The sequence below is a fragment of the Triticum urartu genome, chromosome 6A (genome assembly GCF_056163025.1).
Source record: "Triticum urartu cultivar PI428250 chromosome 6A, HENAU_Tu73, whole genome shotgun sequence".
In the NCBI taxonomy this organism is placed as follows: Eukaryota; Viridiplantae; Streptophyta; class Magnoliopsida; order Poales; family Poaceae; genus Triticum; species Triticum urartu.
In genome coordinates this window covers 520,164,594-520,178,680 of record NC_141878.1, presented here as the reverse complement: position 1 = coordinate 520,178,680, position 14,087 = coordinate 520,164,594, and the positions used below count along the sequence as shown (strand labels likewise).

At 45.6% G+C, this 14,087-nt stretch overlaps 1 long non-coding RNA gene across 6 annotated transcripts in view; it reads left to right on the top strand.

The window, feature by feature from the left end:
- Window positions 1-10,903: 10,903 nt before the first annotated feature.
- The window catches only part of LOC125514608 (uncharacterized), a 60,164-nt gene continuing 56,980 nt past the window's right edge, over window positions 10,904-14,087 (top strand). For 4 of the 6 annotated variants that reach the window (XR_015608710.1, XR_007286534.2, XR_015608707.1 and 1 more), the window contains exons 1-3: window positions 10,904-11,182; window positions 11,745-11,988; window positions 13,838-13,931. This is a non-coding gene — a long non-coding RNA (uncharacterized LOC125514608). Of the gene's footprint in view, window positions 11,183-11,744; window positions 11,989-12,494; window positions 13,932-14,087 lie in introns of all 6 variants that reach the window. The other 2 variants (XR_015608709.1, XR_015608708.1) reach the window with 2 other exon arrangements.

Here is a 14,087-nt window from a genome sequence, read left to right as displayed (position 1 = left end):
TGATTCTAAGCCGTTTAAGCATGGTGCACTAAACTATCAAGTAGTCATCATATTGAGCTAGCCAAATGTTCATAACATCTGCATCTGCTCCTGCAATAGGTTTGTCACCTAGCGGTGCATCAAAGACATAATTCTTCTGTGTAGCAATGAGGATAAACCTCATATCACGGATCCAATCCGCATAATTGCTACTAACATCTTTCAACTTAGTTTTCTCTAGGAACATATCAAAAATAAAACAGGGGAGCTAAACACGAGCTATTGATCTACAACATAGATATGCTAATACTACCAGGACTAAGTTCATGAAAAATTAAAGTTCAATTAATCATATTACTTAAGAACTCCCACTTAGATAGACATCCCTCTAATCCTCTAAGTGATCACGTGATCCAAATCAACTAAACCATGTCCGATCATCACGTGAGATGGAGTAGTTTCAATGGTGAACATCACTATGTTGATCATATCTACTATATGATTCACGCTCGACCTTTCGGTCCCCGTGTTCTGAGGCCATATCTGTTATATGCTAGGCTCGTCAAGTTAAACCTGAGTATTCGGCGTGTGCAACTGTTTTGCACCCGTTGTATTCGAACGTAGAGCCTATCACACCCGATCATCACGTGGTGTCTCAGCACGAAGAACTTTCGCAACGGTGCATACTCAGGGAGAATACTTATACTTTGATAATTTAGTGAGGGATCATCTTATAATGCTACCGTCAATCAAAGCAAGATAAGATGCATAAAAGATAAACATCACATGCAATCAATATAAGTGATATGATATGGCCATCATCATCTTGTGCTTGTGATCTTCATCTTCGAAGCACCGTCATGATCACCATCATCACCGGCGCGACACCTTGATCACCATCGTAGCATCGTTGTCATCTCGCCAATCTTATGCTTCCACGACTATCGCTACCGTTTAGTGATAAAGTAAAGCATTACAGCGCAATTGCATTGCATACAATAAAGCGACAACCATATGGCTCCTGCCAGTTGCCGATAACTCGGTTACAAAACATGATCATCTCATACAATAAAATTTAGCATCATGTCTTGACCATATCACATCACAACATGCCCTGCAAAAACAAGTTAGACGCCCTCTACTTTGTTGTTGCAAGTTTTACATGGCTACTACGGGCTTAGCAAGAACCGTTCTTACCTACGCATCAAAACCACAACGATAGTTTGTCAAGTTGGTGTTGTTTTAACCTTCGCAAGGACCGGGCGTAGCCACACTTGGTTCAACTAAAGTTGGAGAAACTGACACCCGCCAACCACCTATGTGCAAAGCACGTCGGTAGAACCAGTCTCGCGTAAGCGTACATGTAATGTCAGTCCGGGCCGCTTCATTCAACAATACCGCCGAACCAAAGTATGACATGCTGGTAAGCAGTATGACTTATATCGCCCACAACTCACTTGTGTTCTACTCGTGCATAACATCAACGCATAAAACCTAGACTCGGATGCCACTGTTGGGGAACGTAGTAATTCAAAAAAATTCCTACGCACACGCAAGATCATGGTGATGCATAGCAACGAGAGAGGAGAGTGTTGTCTACGTACCATCGTAGACCGAAAGTGGAAGCGTTAGCACAACGCGGTTGATGTAGTCGTACGTCTTCATGGCCCAACCGATCAAGCACCGAAACTACAGCATCTCCGAGTTCTAGCACACGTTCAGCTCGATGACGATCCCCGGACTCCGATCCAGTAGAATGTCGGGGAAGAGTTCCGTCAGCACGACAGCGTGGTGACGATCTTGATGTTCTACCATCGCAGGGCTTCGCCTAAGCACCGCTACAATGTTATCGAGGATTATGGTGGAGGGGGGCACCGCACACGGCTAAGAGATCAATAATCAATTGTTGTGTCCATGGGGTGCCCCCCTGCCCCCATATATAAAGGAGCAAGGGGGGAGGCGGCCGGCCTAGGAGGAGGGCGCACCAAGGGGGGAGTCCTACTCCCGCCGGGAGTAGGACTCCTCCTTTCCTTGTTGGAGTAGGAGAGAAGGAAAGAGGAGGAGAGGAAGAAGGAAAAGGGGGCTGCACCCCTTGTCCAATTCAGACCAGAGGGGGGCCGCGCGCCTCCTTCCTTTTGGCCTCTCTCCTCTATTCCCGTATGGCCCAATAAGGCCCATATACTCCCCGGCGAATTCCCGTAACTCTCCGGTACTCCGATAAATACCCGAATCACTCGGAACCTTTTCGATGTCCGAATATAGTCGTCCAATATATCGATCTTTACGTCTCGACCATTTCGAGACTCCTCGTCATGTCCCTGATCTCATCCTGGACTCCAAACTCCTTTGGTACATCAAAACTCATAAACTCATAATATAACTGTCATCGAAACTTTAAGCGTGCGGACCCTACGGGTTCGAGAACAATGTAGACATGACCAAGACACATCTCCGGTCAATAACCAATAGCGGAACCTGGATGCTCATATTGGCTCCCACATATTCTATGAAGATCTTTATCGGTCAAACCGCATAACAACATACGTTGTTCCTTTTGTCATCGGTATGTTACTTGCCCGAGATTCGATCGTCGGTATCTCAATACCTAGTTCAATCTCATTACCGGCAAGTCTCTTTACTCGTTCTGTAACACATCATCCCGCAACTAACTCATTAGTTGCATTGCCTGCAAGGCTTAAGTGATGTGCACTACCGAGAGGGCCCAGAGATACCTCTCCGACAATCGGAGTGACAAATCCTAATCTCGAAATACGCCAACCCAACATGTACCTTTGGAGACACCTATAGAGCACCTTTATAATCACCCAGTTACGTTGTGACGTTTGGTAGCACACAAAGTGTTCCTCCGGTAAACGGGAGTTGCATAATCTCATAGTCATAGGAACATGTATAAGTCATGAAGAAAGCAATAGCAACATACTAAACAATCGAGTGCTAAGCTAACAGAATGGGTCAAGTCAATCACAACATTCTCCTAATGATGTGATCGCGTTAATCAAATGACAACTCATGTCTATGGCTAGGAAACATAACCATCTTTGTTCAACGAGCTAGTCAAGTAGAGGCATACTAGTGACACTCTGTTTGTCTATGTATTCATACATGTATCATGTTTCCGGTTAATACAATTCTAGCATGAATAATAAACATTTATCATGAAATAAGGAAATAAATAATAACTTTATTATTGCCTCTAGGGCATATTTCCTTCAGAGATACCTCTCCGTCATACAGAGTGACAAATCCCAGTCTCGATTCGTGCCAACTCAACAGACACTTTCGGAGATACCCGTAGTGTGCCTTTATAGCCACCCAGTTATGTTGTGACGTTTGGCACACCCAAAGCATTCCTACGGTATCCAGGAGTTGCACAATCTCATGGTCTAAGGAAATGATACTTGACATTAGAAAAGCTTTAGCGGACGAAGTACACGATCTTGTGCTACGCTTAGGATTGGGTCTTGTCCATCACATCATTCTCCCAATGATGTGATCCCGTTATCAACGACATCCAATGTCCATGGTCAGGAAACCATAACCATCTATTAATCAACGAGCTAGTCAACTAGAGGCTCACTAGGGACATGTTGTGATCAATTATAGCATGAACAATAGACAATTATCATGAACAAGGAAATATAATAATAACCATTTTATTATTGCCTCTAGGGCATATTTCCAACAAGTCCTCTGCCAAGGACAGGTTTTTTTAATGAGTTTAGCACATCACCCAAAGGCGAGTGCTGGAAGATGTCTGCGGCGCTGAATTTGAAGATCGATAAACGATCAAACTCGGCGTCCACGGGCTCGCGCGGTTCGAAACCTACGGCCGGAGACGAGTCTGGCATTCCGGTGGCATAGGCATCTTGTGAGACCAAGTCCATGTGCGGCTCCAACGCCGTGGAGTCTGCGGCCTTTGAGGTGGGGTTAATCCTCCCGTCTTTGGATGGCGCGGCCTGCTCCGGCTCTAGGGCCAGAGCGGTTACAAGAGTGATCTCCCGGATGCGGCCCGATGACAGATTTAGGTCATGATCATCGGGGTGACCGGGAGCGGCCACCACGGTATCGAATCCGGCGAAGATCAAGTCTCCACGGATGTCCACGACGTAGTTCAAGCTCCCGAATCTGACCTGATGGCCAGGGGCGTAGCTTTTGATCTGCTCCAGATGGACAAACGAGTTGGCTCGCAGTGCGAAGCCGCCGAACATGAAGATCTGCCCGGGGAGGTAAGTTTCTCCACAGACAGCGTCATTATTGACGATTGAAGGGGGCATCCAACCTTTCAGCGACAGCACATAGGAACTCTCCATGAAAGCACCAATGTCGGTGTCAAAACCGTCGGACTGTGCGTCTAAGGTTGATGGTAACAGGAGACAGGGGACACAATGTTTACCCAGGTTCGGGCCCTCTCTATGGAGGTAATACCCTACTTCCTGCTTGATCGATATTGATGAATATGAGTGTTACAAGAGTTGATCTACCACGAGATCATAATGGCTAAACCGTAGAAGTCTAGCCTGTATGTCTAAGGTATTGAGTATATCCTTTCCGGACTACACCCTCCGGTTTATATAGACACCGAGGGGGATCTAGGGTTACATAGAGTCAGTTACATAAGAGGGAATCTTCATAGTTGTTCGCCAAGCTTGCCTCCCACGTCAAGGAGAGTTTCATCCGAACGCGGGTACAATTTCGGTCTTCATATCTTCACAGCCCATCAGTCCGGCCCATAGATAACAGGCCGGACGCCCGAGGACCCCTTAGTCCAGGACTCCCTCAATGACCATGCCCCCACTTTATGAATAAACGTGCTTATAGTATCTTCATGACCCTGATTCTCTCAGTCTGTACGTACCAAACAGAAACATTTGAAAACAAACAAGCACACCAGTGCTACTAATTTATGCATAACAGTGCCCCTTTACCTACACACCTTCGAATGCCCATGTCAGAGGAAACATAGAAAAAAGAAAGGCACACACGTGCCTCTAATTTATGTATAACTATGCCTCTCACAAATTGACACACATCCCAAAAAACATCAAAAAAAGATGCATAGCCCTGCCTCTTCTACATCCAAAGTACAACAATGAACAGTTAGGTTCATATCGGTTTTATATATCCAAATAACATTATACTCTAGCATTGATTTCTAAACAACATCTATTCTCTTCAAAGGCTATAACTAACATCATTGCGGTAGAAGACTGAAGAGAAAAACAAGTCTCCCATCACACTCTTTGAAGGTTATGAGCACCAAGCTGTTTACTTCAATAGACGATGCCTGTAGAAAATCACCGAACCCTTGCTTCTTGAACACCATTCTATCACCCAAGCTGATGAAGTAGGAACAAGGAGTGCTCACATATATATCATCATCGTGAGATTCCAAAGTAACTTCAAGAGTCAAAACACCACTCCTAGGAAATGACACAAATCCCTTCAAACTCCTCACAACCATACCAGGAATAACATGAAAAAACATCAAGCTATTAGAAATAAAACAAAAATTAAAACTATAAAAAGATGAAAATAATAATAAATAAATAAATAGAAACTAATAAAAATAATGGAAAATAAATATGACCATATGATGACCATTAACATTCATGGAATTAATCCTGTGAACAAAAGGACAACAAAGTATGTAGTTGTCATCAAATAGTTGTCGTCACGTGAAATACATTTGCTGATAATTGAGATCAGCACCACGAGTGTAAAAACAACTGCCAACAAGTTCCTTCTTAGAATCGCTTAAATCCTCAAGAGCTACAAAATAAAATTCCACATGTTCAAGGGAATAGAAAATTATCTGAAATGAAACAAGCTAAATACTTCCTTAAAAATAAACTGTACCAACAGAAGGTAAAGGGGACAACATATCTCCACCCCTATAAAAATCAACACCAATCAACGTTCCATAGTGCTCAAGCCTAATGGTCATTATATCACGATGACGAAGACCACAATCAGTTATCAATCATTCCCAGGAAGAACCATGGAATTTGCCGCTCACCCGACCATGACTAAGCAGAACACCATACAAATCACCCTCACTGGAGTGAAGAGCAAGATCAGTATCTTTGTCACCCCTCCTTCTGGCTAAAGCCCTACTACTGAATGTAACGAGCAAGATGAGCTCTAACACTGCACGAAACATATTGCAAAACGAATCAAAATAATCATCATAATCAGAAAAATAAGACCTAGAATAATTTTCATTCAAAACAACATCAGCAGCATCAAAAGAAATAAGTATGTGTGCAAAAAATTGAACAATTATAAAATGTTATTCTTACAACACAACTCAAGCAACGCCGATCCAGCACCACAATGAACACATCTACATAAGAATCAAAAGAGGAGCAAGGGCCACTCGGCATACGGCAAAAAAGACAAGCCATACCTACAAAGAACACAATGAATATTAAGAACTAATTGCACAAACCAAGTTGAAAGTTGACATCTGATAGTGTTGGAAGCCCCCACCCATAATCACCCCATAAATCTACATTGCCCGGAAATATAATGGAAACAACAAGGGAAACAAACCGGAAACAGGGAACCAACGAATGAAGGCCGTAGACAACGATGCCTGTGTGAACGGCGAAGCGCCATGGACGGTAAAGAAGGGTTGCCCTAAGCAGGCGATAAGAGCGGCGGCCACGACGCGCGGCAAGGACGTCAATGAAAGCCCAGTCAGCGACGACGGGTCAGTGACACCAGATAAAAACAGATCAAAACTCTATTAGAAAACACTAAAAGATTAAGGACTAAACTGGAAAAAGGAAAAACCAGAAAGAAAACCGGAAATCATTGGAGTGCCCCTCCGCGCGACAAGTGTCACGCGCGAAGCTCCCCGTAAGAGTTTCACGAGCGCTCCGCGCGCGACAAGTCGACTAATTGTTGTGAAGAGCACTCCTCAACTAGGGCGTGTTTGGTTGCTTTCGCTGTCGGGCCTGGCTCAAAGGGGAAAAACAACCAGGCTGAGCAGGGCCTGGGTGAGCCAAAACAGGGTCAAAAACATAGATGACCAGTTGATTTGTTGCCTGCATTGGGGGTCTTGTCATCAAGATGCAATTTTCACCCCGCGTTTGGTTGTATACATGCATATGATTAGGAGTTAACAACAAAACTTAACGGCCACCAGATTTGGCTTCCCTCTGCCCATCATGCCCACCGCCATCTCCCGGCGACTATGGACGCGCCCGGCACCTGGACTCCTCCATGTGTGGCACCGTGGCCGCGCCCAGCTCGCCGGCGCCTCGCCGCTCCTCGCCGCGCACACTCCCACTTCCTTCTCCCCAAAATTTCCCCCAACAAAGCAAGCCACCTTCAGCTCTGCCTCCGAATGCCTTCTTCATAGACGTGCCCGAGCCCGTCGCGATGGCCATCGTCGTGTCCCACGCGGTGCTGCTGGCGGCCGTCGCATCACTCGCATGTCTCGCCTACGCGGAGCCACCTCCGAGCGAGCGGTCCGCGCTGCTGGCGTTCCTCATGGCCGTGCCCCACGAGAGGAGGCTCGGCTGGAACACCTCCACGCCGGCCTGCGCCTGGGTCGGGGTCACGTGCGACGCCGCCCAGTCCACCATCGTTCAGCTACGCCTCCCGGGGGTCGGCCTCTTCGGCGCCATCCCACCGGGAGGACATGCTCGAACTAGAACATGGTGAACTAGAACATGATGTAGGAGTACTCAGAGGACACGTACATGGTGCACGCCATGGGGATCCCGCCGATGTAGAACTCGAGCCCGAAGCTAGCACTCGGACTTGGAGGACGCATACATGGTACATGGTGCAGGGTGGCGTAGCTCACGTTGTGGCCGACGAGCTCGCAGGCGCCCGTCCTTGCCGCGCTCGCCCACACCCGCGCTCCGCGCTCGGCTCCCTGCCGTGTCCGCGCCGCGCCCTGCTCCCATGGCGGATGAGATCGACGGGATCTGAAGTAGAGGGAGAGAGGGGATTGAGGATTAGGGAGAGGGTGGGATTAACTCGAGACACACGTCTCCAGGAGCCACCCACGTGCGCCTCGAAGCATCGCTCGAGCCTGGCTCTAAAGAAACTGCCGATTCGGCCGTTCCCAACAAGGCAGACACAGGGGTGCTTTAAGAACCGTGTCACGCGAGCTCAACAATGTATGTAATATTTTTTTACAAGATTGCCTCAAAGTGCTTGCTAATCGTCTCAAAGTGATTCTTCCTAACATTATATCTGAGGAGCAGTCAGCTTTTGTCCCAGGCAGGCTCATCACAGATAACATCATATCTGCATATGAGTGTCTTCATTTTATGAAAAGAAACAGGTCGAAGAACAATAGTTATTGTGCATTAAAACTCGACATGATGAAGGTTTATGACAGAGTTGAATGGGAGTATCTCAGGGCAATTATGCAGAAGCTGGGGTTTGCCACGTCATGGGTTAATATAGTTATGAACATGTGAGCTTGGTTTCCTTCACAGTTTTGTTTAATGGAGTTAAATCAGAGGAGTTTAGACCTACACGAGGTATTCGACAGGGAGATCCCATCTCTCCATATCTCTTCTTGTTGGCAGCGGAGGGCTTTTCGTGCCTTTTAAAATCCCAAAACCAGTCATCCCAGCTCGGCGGCATTAAGGTGGCCCCAACGGCTCCGCCGGTGAACCACCTTCTTTTCGCGGATGATAGCCTGCTGTTTTTCAGGGCGAGTATTGATGGAGCGGAATCAGTATCAAACCTATTCGATGCATATTGTTTGGCGTTGGGGCAGAGAGTTAACAGGGACAAGTCATCTATTTTCTTCAGTAGAGGGACACCGGAGATAGTACGCAATGCTGTCAAGGGTTTCTTGCATGTTCCTAATGAGTCATTGAGTGATAAGTATTTGGGATTGCCGTCGGATGTTGGTCACTCTAAGAAGGGCACTTTTAAATATTTGAGTGACCGAGTTTGGGATAAAGTGAAGGGGTAGATGAGTAAATGTTTATCATCTGGAGGCAAAGAGGTGCTCATCAAATCTGTCGCCCAAGCAATCCCGGTCTTCTCTATGTCTTGCTTTAAACTACCTAGAGGATTGTGTGACCATTTAAAGTCTATTATTCGCAAATTTTGGTGGGTGTGCAAGCAGGGACAGCGCAAGCCAGCTTGGGTCTCATGTGATGTGATGACTAGACCAAAATACTTGGGAGGACTTGGATTCAGAGATCTAGAGTTGTTCAATTTGGCGCTGTTAGCAAGGCAAGCATGGCGCATCTTGCAGGAACCTGAGACTTTAAGTGCTCGAATATTGAAAGCCTCTTATTTCCTAGACAAGTCACTTCTTGAGGCGGAGTTGGGGTCTCGACCATCGCAAATTTGGCGCGCTATTCTGGATGGCCGAGATGTGCTTAAGCAAGGGCTTATTCGGCGAATTGGCAATGGTCGAACGACAGATATTTGGGAAGACAACTGGATACCGAAGGAAACAGTGCCGAGGCCTATAACGTCGCTGGTAGATTCACCACCTAGAAAAGTTGCGGATCTGCTCCTTCCAGTGGCAACTACATGGAACGAACCATTGATTCGATCGGTCTTCCTTCGTTTTGATGCCGACGCAATCCTCAAAATACCAGTGTGCACAAGGAACTTGGAAGATTTTTGGGCTTGGTACCCGGATAGCAAGGGTAAATTCTCTGTGAGTTCAGCATATAAATTTTTGGTCAAAACTAAACTACAGCGAGAAGATTGGCTCGAGGGCCGGTCCGGGGCCTCCAATACTGCAACGGAGGAGAAGGCCTGGGCTAAACTATGGAAGCTCCACGTTCCTTCTAAGGTGAGGGTGTTTGTTTGGAGGTTGGCTCGTCATTCTCTGCCTACAATTGATGTGTTGCACAAGAGGAACATGGCAGACCGTGACTCTTGTCCGCTATGCGGGGCCAAGGATTCTTGGCGACATGCACTACTCTCTTGCACGATGTCTAGGTGCATTTGGGCATTATCAGACGAGTCCCTTGTGGCTACAATGAGTGCCAATGAAAATCCGAGTGCCGAGTGCTGGATCTTTGAACCGTATGAGACTCTTGATCAGGCAAGTTTCACTCGGTTGATTGTGACGTTATGGTCGATATGGTATGCTCGCCGCAAGGCTGTCTACGAGTCTATCTTCCAGAGTCCTCACAAAACGGCTTCTTTTGTGAATAACTACATCTCTGAGTTGGATCAGCTGGCAAAGTTAGAGGCCCGACCACCGGTTACTTTAACACCCCAAGCCGAAGTTAAAAGGTGGTTGGCTCCGGCAGCGGGTTTCTCCCTGTTTGGTTGGGTAACCCCCACGACCCAAACCGTGTACCTATGAACATTCTCTTGAATCAATAAAATGGTGAGTTGCGAATCAACCTGTGGTTGAGATGGTTAGGTGGACAGTGGTATCCCCAACTCATCAGTGTTCAAATCCTGGTGCTCGCATTATTCCTGGATTTATTTCAGGATTTCCAGCGATGCGCTTTCAGTGGGAGGAGACGTTCCCGCCGACGACGAGGCGTCTACGGTGACTTCGTAAATCTCAAGATGATATGCCGGCTCAGTCTCTCAGAGATGCTCATAAGGGTAGGGTGTGCGTGTGTGTGTTCATAGGGGTGAGTGTATGCGCGTGTATATGAGCGCATGTGTCTGTACTGATGCTCAAAAAAAAGTGGCGAGTTTTTCTCAAAAAATAAATGTATGCGAGAAACCAAACAACCGAGGTTTGAAAAGATGCTGCAGCGTGCGGGTCTGATTGGGCTCGATGCGCGCAAGCAAACTGGCCTTAGTGATTTCGGTATTCCAAATCCCGTCGTTGCCCGCCTGGGCCTCGACATATGGCCCAACAAAGCCCAATCCCACACCCAGAAGAAGAAGCGAACAGGAAAGCAAAAGCAATGACCGCGTCGGTCGGATTCTTCCTTCCCCACGGACTCCCCCGCGCCCCCGCCGCCCCTTCGATTCCCCAATCCCCACTTGCCCGTCTCCTCCACGGACCCCCAAAAATCCCAAATTGCCGGCGGAGCCCTAACTCTGTTGCTACTGCCAGATCATGAGATCAGGACACCTCCGGCGGAATCGGCGCCACACCTTGGAGGCTTGCGCTGCTCGGCGCGTCCCCCGTCGCGTCCTTCCTCCAGCTACACCTTCAGGATTCGCGCCGCTCTGGTCCGAGGGCTTTGGACCGTCTTCTTACCTCTGTGCACATGTATGATTTTGCCCTTGGTAGTCTCTATTCTTGGCCCTTCTGTCGTTGATGTAGGTGTGCACCCCCGATGCTATTGCAGCTGATCTCCCTAAAAGAAGTTTGGTCCCTATGCAATGCAATTCATTGATGCATCGATCTCTATTGATTCTGATTCGTGCACCAACTACTATTCTATGCAATCAGTAATTACAGTATTAGATATCAATGGACCATCAAAACTTCAGGAAAAAATTCTTATAAGCTGCTAACTCTTCAATCCTTGCTAGATTATCTGTCATGTAATTAGCTGATAACTTATGGCACATGTTCTTGTCATAGATGAGATACATTAGCCATGGCTTCTGGCTATCAATAGAAGCACGCAAACGTTCCCTAAGCACATTACTGATAATATCCAAACAATGACCCCATGTTAATGGCCGGCTATGTCTAAATACCATATTTAGTCGAAGTACTATTGCTTGTTTACCAGGGTGGGTTTTCTCTCTGGTAATATTTCCAATTCTTTGTTATTTAGATGCTACATGTTATAGTCTCAGGTTTATATTATTGTCCATTGTAGGTCTTATCCGTTCATGTGCAAAGCAGGACGATTACGCCATCAACGGGTGCTGGACACGGACTCTTCCACCCTCCTTTGCCAGTGTTGTGTCATGCTTGACCATGCCATCAACTTGTGTCAGACACGGACTCCACATGAACTCCCTCCTTTGCCACATAATAGACATCAAGCGCTCTATGGTAGCATCCAATCTCGCTGTTCTACCAACTTCGCCTGAACACCGACTGCCGGTGCTCCACCTCAGGTACGCTGGATCACATGCCAAGCTAAATGTGGCTCTTTTGTTTTTAAAAAGACATGAATTTTAGCTTCCATCGTTAATACCTTGCCATGTACGGACAGTCTGCAGATTTTGCAAACAAAAAGGGGAAACCTATAATGATGAGTGATGACTATGGTATTATATCCATCTAATTACCAGAATTAAATAGGCGTGTAGTATAGAGAGGGACATGTCAAGTTTACTATGAACTCAAACAGGACAGGTTTGACAAAAAACACACTTCAGGCTATCTAATTGATTATTATTTTAGGGAGCAAAGATGCACACCTGCCTTTCTTGCGCTGTGCTGGGTGTATAAAATTTCATTCTGATCACCTTGTGGGTTGGTGTGCTAGATTGCCGCCCTAACATGTTGTCGATTATATCTAATCAGTATACACTATGTTTCTGTGTTATGCTAATGTATTGGAATGAACATAAATTAACCGAGTATATTTACATGGCCTTATACTATGCTTTTCGGCTAGGTTGTTTTCAACTGGAGACAAATCAGTGTCATTGTCATGCATGGAAGAAGCGCTCGACCTTATTACTAACTAACATGTAAACAGCTGTGTTGCCTTCCTAGTCCGATCATGGATTTTAAGCATACTACTAACGACATGTTGGCGAGTGTGGCAGGTTTTACCTAATTCAAAACATGGCCAGTACTGATTTTCTAGCCTTCACGTTGCCAGTATACCCCATCTAAATTTCTGAAGTTTATGGACAGTACAACTAAATTTAGCAGCTGTTGCTAGTGAAACACAATTGGATAGAGCAAATTAATTGCTGTTGTACTAAAATCAGTAGGTTCAATTGGTTTTTGTGCAGCAGGAGGGAAGAAATTATATTACCTCCGTACTAAATACTTATCTTAGATTTGTCTAAATACGGATGTGTGTAACACTAAAGCGTGTCTAGATACATCCATATCTAGACAAATCTAAGACAAGTAATTCGGGACGGAGGGAGTATATGGTACATGCGAACCTGGTCATTTTATGTGATTTGTTGGACGACATTATGTATTTGGTTGTCAAATAGTTCTGTATCAGCAGATCCCTCTGTGGGTTCTGCAGGTGTATTGCTAATAGGTGTGTGGCTGGATGATTTTGAGAGATGATGTATTTGAGGTCTGGCGCTCATTATAATTGTGTGCTGGTAAAAAGGATAAAAGTGAAATTCTCCTGAGTTGCGTTTAATGTGTATGAGCCTACTCAGCATGAGCTTAACAGTTAGCGTTTTTGTGGTACTTACCTTGCTTGCCATATGTTCATATGGTTTCTTTGTTAAATGCACAAGGTATACTTGCTGTGATATGTCTTAGCACTTCTATAAGCTGACACAAGGTATGCTGATTGTAGTTATATTGATTCAGTTTAACAACAATGGTTGATATAGTGACAAAATTCCATTGTTGTATATAGCATCAGGATTTTTACAAGAACTTAACACCTCTTTTCTCAACCAGAATTTCAAATCATAGACGATGGGTGCTGAACTGCTAGAATATTTATGTCCTCGTTGCAATGCATATGCATATGTGCTAGTTTATTCCAAAAGAGAATCATGCTTTTTTGAAGGAGACTAGCTTCTATAGAGTTGCATATGTTTGTAACGTTTCCTTTTGCTACCTTGTCAAAGTGCAAATTTCCAGTTATTTTCGTGTGCCAATCCATTTATAAGCTGTTGTATGCTACAGTTTCGAACGAACTGCGGCAAATGTTGTGGTGATGAATCCTTGTTATTATTTACTGAATTTTTTGCCCTCCATCGCGCAGTTCAAAGGTTGGCAGATGCTTACTATTATGCTTTGGTCTATATGTAGGTTGTTGCTCGAGTATTTCTTATTGCAGACCATGCTGTAGAGACACATAAACCGCCACTGCTGCTTTTGCTTTGTGACATTTTCAGATCCACAGGTAGTTTAAGTCTAACTTGCTGCTGTGGTTAGGCCATATACCCAATAGATATTCAAATCTTCTATGTGCTGCATGGTAGATGCACTCTCACGCACCATCTTGGTGGTTGCACAGTGTCTAGTTACAATTCTTTGTAAGGTCATTAGTAAAACAGGC